This window comes from Schistocerca nitens, chromosome 4, assembly GCF_023898315.1.
Source record: "Schistocerca nitens isolate TAMUIC-IGC-003100 chromosome 4, iqSchNite1.1, whole genome shotgun sequence".
Taxonomy (NCBI): Eukaryota; Metazoa; Arthropoda; class Insecta; order Orthoptera; family Acrididae; genus Schistocerca; species Schistocerca nitens.
This window is the reverse complement of record NC_064617.1, coordinates 740,952,815-740,959,912: the sequence shown is the minus strand read 5'-3', so window position 1 is coordinate 740,959,912 and position 7,098 is coordinate 740,952,815.

Sequence of the window (7,098 nt, the reverse complement as noted above, 5' to 3'; positions counted from 1 at the left end):
AAAGAAAATATTTTAGAGGGACTTCCAGTTCCAGCTTTCACCTGCTGACCAAGGAAAATCTCCCAAAAATCTTCAGAATGGGGGATTGAAATTATTTTAAGGTATTCTGGCACAATATTGTCAAATGTCCCAGCTAATAATTCAGATGTAGTGTATGTTTTGTTATAAGTGTGCAGTGGTAGCTAGTTATCATGTGTAAATGTGCTGCATCACACTGTAAATAGCACACTAAAATTATGCTGGTTTGCATGAAATGAGAGCCGGAAATCATACTAAAATTATGCCATTTCTCTTCAAATTCAAAACAGAAATGACACAAAAAATAATCCATTTCCCTTAGAATGCGTCCAGGTATGCAAATAAAATGGACGAAAATATGTTTGGTAGTGCTCTCTCCATGATAACTAAAAACCAGTGCTGAGTGCTAAAATGATGGACATACATGCTATAATCAAATCAGAGAGGCAACACAGCTGTAAGTTTTCTAGTGCGCATACTTTGTTGTGATACATTATCACTTTCAGCACTACCAGTGCTATGTTGCTCACAGTATAGCATTAATGTATTTGATTTAGTTATGATTACTACTCTTGTAAGTCTATAGCCTTTTGACTATATGCTATATGGTGGCAAACGAAGTTAGTATACAAGAAAATTTAGTAGGTAAAAGTTTCCTCTAGATGATCTGCTAAAGAGGCCCATTTCCAGTAGACTTTTGGAGGAGAAAGTGAGATTTAAAGAGTTAGGTAGATGTACTTCAAAAGTGAATCAAATGACAGCAAGGCATCGGATGAGGTTCATCGATTTCGATTATGTAACACTGAATATTTAAAAATATTTGCATAATATTTTGAATAATTTCTTAATTTGCACAGAAACAATCCACAACCTTGAATACTCAAACACCCATGAATATCTAGGAGAAAATTTACCCCCAAATATCAAGGAAACTGAAACAGCTGTTAAAACCTTGTAAAGCTAGCAGAGAAGACTCTATTACAGCAAAACTTTCGACATGGTCTCTGACAAAAATTTTAAAAAATGAGCTAAAGTCATTCTCTGAGAAAACATGGAAAACATAAAAACTCTCAGGAGAGTGGAAGGTGGTCTTGGTACATCCACTACATAGCAAAGGCAATAAGCAAGATGTTGCTATCAACAAAAGAGGAAATTTATTGCAATGAGTAACATATTTTCCACAATTATACTAAACACTGGAGAGTAACTTAGGTGAATTTGCAGATTGTCTCGGAAGGACACATAATGTTCTGAACAAATATTTAATCTGAAGTCAGTCATTTGCCACAGATTACCGAATTCAAAAGGTCAGTATTTTTCTCTGAAATTATATGTAGCATATTGTGTGCAAGTGTAGAATATTATGGATTTTTAAAGCACCATTCTGCTTACTCCGCTAGGGCTGGTGGTCAAAGGCAAAGATTGGTGGTTCATGGATCTGGGTTCAATTCCCACAGATCCCAACATTCTTTTTTTTGCATATTATTCCTTTCAGTGTTAAACTATTAATTATAAAATTTAAATATATTTAAACCATTTAGTTTATATATGTAATTTAGTTATGATTACTACCATCACAAACCAAAAGGCTTTAGGCCAATACATTGTAGCACATTGGTGTAATTTTGCACAAGCCATGACTGTAAGTGTGTCAGTGTGCAAATGGAGGCATATACCATACTTTGGTTTAAAAAACTGGTAGTAAGCTGCAAGAAACAGATGATTCAATTGAAAGTGACCCAACAGAGTATTTTTTTCCTACATAGATACACACATTTCCAGAAAAAACTGGGTCGAAGTTACTGGAAGGAGCCACGACAAACAAAAATTTGCAATGAATGACAACAAATTCTTCTCATAGATGAGGTAATACATTAGCTTAAGAAATGGTAATGAACAATGAGGTGATTGGAACATTTTATCAACTGAGTAATAATTACCTGTTTTAAACATATGTTATCGTGTAATATAGCCACTGTACATGCAACATGTAATCTATCCATACAAAGAGCTATTGTAGTTTTTCAGATACTAGTTGTAAATTTTAAAAAAATGTCATAAACAAATATGACAGTAATATGAAAAAGGGAACCCAGAACACACAATTAGAAAGTTTAATATCATGTTACAGGTCTTGCTTGCAATCAAGACCTATCACTGATTGTGCTCCACTAGCTTCTGGTTTTGCAAGAGGAATATTTTTGTAGAAATCAGTCTTCTTTGCTTAGTAAGTTTCTCTTTTGTGATACACTTTGAAAGTTGGTGCCTGCTCCTTTCCATTGTGGCTAATGTCACATATAAAGATTCAACATGGTTCATGACAGGATCAAAATACTATAACAAGGCACCAACACAGCTCTGTTCAGTTAACCATGTGTGCCTTTGACACCAGACAGCAGAACCACTCAGTGCAGGGGAGCTACAAATAGACAGGCTCGATGACCTACCACCGGCAAAGAGTTTAACATCTGAGCTCAGCATATCTGTGTAATGGCTTAGACAGCCTCTGCCGGACAGCAGATGGCCACACTCTTTGTGTCTATAATTTAATGCAGACATGACTGCCCTTCGTTAAGTCATCATCAGCTCCACTAACTGTTGCCGCTCCTGATTCATAGTCACTGTGATGGCAAGAGCTGAACATATCTGCAGCTCTTCATCAACATGTCATTACTGTTGGTGTGTGAAGGCTGCAGACATGGTCAGCACCTCTACACCAGCTATGAAGATGCCTTGGATTGCTGTCAGATTGTGCCCACTAGACAGTTGATTGTACCTGTGTCTGCCCCTGCTTGGCATATCGATAAGGTGTTGTACTATAATAACTCCATCTTGTTGCAGACATATACACCTTCAGCACTCCTGACTCCTTCACCAGCCAACTGAACCTGTGAAACCTGCATGGGAGAACGATTAAGCCATGCTGACAGACAGAGCAACACTCCCCTCCTTTCAACAATGGACTGTTGTAATGGACCATTACAGATGTTGACAGAAGTTAGTGGATATTGAGCTTGTAGCCTTCTGACATCATAACAGAATGTAGGTTGTATCTGAAAGAGTTTACACGACATTCAGTAGCAAATTTCAAATGTTCTTGTTTAGAGTCTTTTGTTTTTCACATGTTCCTGAAATTCTGCTATTAAATGAAAGCAGTATTCAGAAATGTGTGATGAAGTAATGAGAATTGTTAACAATTAAACATATTCCTACAGCACTTTACATTTTTGCTTTACATGAATGTTTCTACAGCCTTGCATGTGTACTGCAGCCATTGCTGCGTAACCATTTTGCACTTTCTGTCACTCTCATTTTTAGACTTAGGGTATTCCATTTCACCTACTTTATTCGGTGCATTTTTATATCTTCTCCTTTTGTTAATTAAATTCAATATCTCCTGAGTTGTCCAAGGACTTTTAGTGGACCATGTCTTTTTACCTATTTGATCCTTTTCTGTGTTCACTATTTCATCTCTCAATGCTACTCTTTCATTCTCTGTTGTATTCCTTTCCCTTGTTTCAGTCCATAATTACCTAATGCTCCCTCAGGAACTTGCATCATCTCATTCCACCATTTTATCCAGATCCCATTGCCTTAATTTCCAACCTTCTTAGAATACACTTAGTTTTAATTTGTATTTCATAACCAGTAAATTATGGTCAGAGCCCAACCTGCCTGGGTGTCTTACAGTTTAAAATCTGGTTTCAAAATCTCTGTATTACCATTATATGATCAATCTAAAACGTTCGAGTGTTCCTAGCTTTCTTCCATGTACACAATTCTACCAGGCAATTTCCTTTTCATTCTTTTCTCCCAGTCTACATTCCCCTGCTGTTTTCCCTTCTGTTCCTTTTCCTACTTTTGAATTCCAGTTCTTCATCACAATTAAATTTTCATCTCCCTTAAATAACCAAACAATTTCTTTTGTTGCATCATATACCCTCTAAATTTGTTCATCATCTGAAGAGGTATGAGGCATATAAACTCGTACTAATGTGGTGGGAGATGGCGTTGTTTCATCTTGGCTATGATAGTGTTTCCTGTGCTGTTCATAGTAGCGTATACCCATTCCAATTTTGTAGTTAATTATTATTAGATTGACTTTTGTGTTCTCCTACTTGATTTTGTATTTATAACTCTGTACTCACATGGCCAGAAGTACTGTTTCTCCTAGAACTGCACTTTCTTTTTTTGAGTCATCAGTCTTCTGACTGGCCTGATGTGGTCTTACATGAATTCCCCAGCTGTGCCAACCTTTTCATCTCTCAGTAGAAATTGCAACCTATGTTTTCAACTATTTGTTGGATGTATTCCAGTCTCCGTCTCCCTCTACAGTTTTTATGCTCTGCAGCTCCCTATAATACCACAGTAGTTTTTCCAAGATGTCTTCACACATATGCTTTCATCCTGTCCCTTCATCTTGTCAGTGTTTTCCACGTATTCCTTTCCTCACCAATTCTGCAGAGAATCTCCTCATTCCCTCAATTCTCTTCTGTTCCAGTTTTCTCACAGCCCATGTTTCTCTCACTTGTACTCCAAACATACATTCTCAGAAATATTTTACTCTAATTCAGACCTAAGTTTGGTACCAGCAGGCTTCTTTTTGCCATGAATACACTCTTTCCCCGAGCTAGTTTGCTTTTTATGTCCTCCTGGCTTTGTCCATCATGGATAATTTTTGCCCAGGTAGCAGAATTCCTCAACTTTTTCTCATTTTTGATCCTCAATTCTGATGTTAAGTTTCTCACTATTCTCATTTCTGCTACATCTTGTTCCTTTGTTTACTCTCAATTCACATTCTGTAATCATTAGATTGTTCATCCTGTCCAAAAGATTCTGTAACTCTTTTCACATTCACCGAGGATGGCAATGTCACCAGCAAATCTAATCATTCATATCCTTTTACCCTGAATTGTAACCCCACTCTTGAACCTTTCTTTTATTTCCTTCATTGCTTGTTCAATGTATAGATTAAACAGAAGGGATGAAAGACAGTTTTACACTCTTTCTTAATCCAAGTACATTGTTCTTGGTCTTCTAGCCTTATGGTTTCCTTTTAGCTCTAGTACATACTGTGTATTACCATGCATTTCCATATAGCTTACTCCTATTACTCATAATTTACATCTGCAACATTTTACATTGTCAAACACTTTTTTTCTGGTCAATAAATACTACGAAAGTGTCTTGCTCTTTCTTCAGTCTTATTTCCCTTATCTACCACAACATCAGAACTGCCTCTCGGTGGCCTTTACATGTAACTTCTATTTAGCCTTTACTTTTAACTTTAATTAACTCATTTCTCTTGATTCTCTACTGTACTTATCTCTCCCAATTAAGGGATTGGTCATTTCATGCTCTGACCACTAGAATGCCAGTTTTCTTTTACGTGATGATGGCATCTTGCTGAGTGGTTTCCACCTGAACATCAAAGAGGGTATTATTTTACCTCCATAATATTTTACCCAAGAGTTTGCCATCATTATTTAACCTTACAGTAATGACTTTAGTTTCTGCTTGGTTTCAACCGTTCATGGTTGCCTTGTTGGCTATTATTGCAAGGCAATATGAGTCAGTCACCCACACACTTACACAACAGCTGAGTAATTGCTGCCCCTCTTCAAGGACCATAGTTTGTCACGCCTCTCCATTGTTGTTGCATCTACAGTAAGGTCATCTGTGTCACTATGACATGCAACGTCCATTAAAAAGAAATAAGAAAAATTATCCTGCTGGTATATTGTGTGACCATCCTAAAGCTTTTGACTGTGTGACTCACAAAATCCTATGTAGCAAACTAAAGTGTAATTAATAGCACCCCTCTTGCATGGATGGAAAAATACCTCAATACTGGAAGATCCCATTAGCAGACTGTATCTCAGGCACAAAAATAATCTCAGAATGGGGGAAAATGACTTGTGGAGTGCCACAGGAACCTGGCTACCTGTTGTTTTTAACCAACATAAATGGTCTTCCAGTGACTTTAAATGGCAATTCAAAAACTATTAAGTTTGCTGATGACCAAGCATACCAATCAAAGGTCCAATCTCAAACCTAGCAGACACATCTAAGATAATTGCATAACTGGTCTACATGTGTTTCACAGCTATCAGTTTGAGTCTTAATCTCACAAAGACTCATACAAGTCTTTCCAAACAATGCATAAAACTGTTTAGTGTCAGAAGTACACATTTATGGTCACACAATGAATGAAGTAAAGTGTGTAAAATTTCTTGGGTTCCGGCTGGATAATAGGTTAAAATGTAGTCAACACTTGAATAAGCTAATCAGGAAGCTCAGTTGAGCATGTTATACCCTTTAAAGCATCTTCATTATTTGAGTGAAACACAAGATTGCTGGCTTGTTATGCATATTTTCAGCTCTTTTTGTCTTGTCCAATTATCATCTGGGTCAGTGCACATGAATTAAATGAAGTATTTGTTCAGCAGGAAGCAAGCAGTAAGACTGATGTGGAAAGTAGCTAAACATACATCTTGCAGAAGTGGTTTTAAACATCCTGGAGTTTTTACATTCACTTCCCAGAAATTTTACTCCTTAATAGTTTTCATCACTGATAGAAATTAGTCCCAACTGATCTGCTGTATACATAAATTTAATTTTTTGACTGTCATTCATGCCTGAAACAAAACTATCTATGCAGTGGTGCATAAAATCCACTGGATGTAAATTATCTGCTGGAAAACTTTTGATAAGAGTGTTGGACCACATGTTACCATTGTTGGCACACAAATTTTGGTTCAGAGAAATTTCCTGAACTGCTGAATTTTTTTATGTAAAACAGTTACATTAGTTTGAATACCGTTTTCCGGTTTTGAAATTTTTGGTTCAAACTGAGGACATTTTGTTGTTTTTTTTTCTGCTACAGCCTTCTGTTCATCTCTGATGTCATCAACATTCTTCTATTGTTCTTTGTTGGGCAGCCTTCAGTTTTTCCTCCATGTGATTGAAAATTTATTCATATATAAATTTAAAAAAATCAATGAAATAAAGCAATTTACGCAACAGACAAAACTTCATTTTAGTCCATTAATCACAGATGACAGCCCCACTTGTAATATC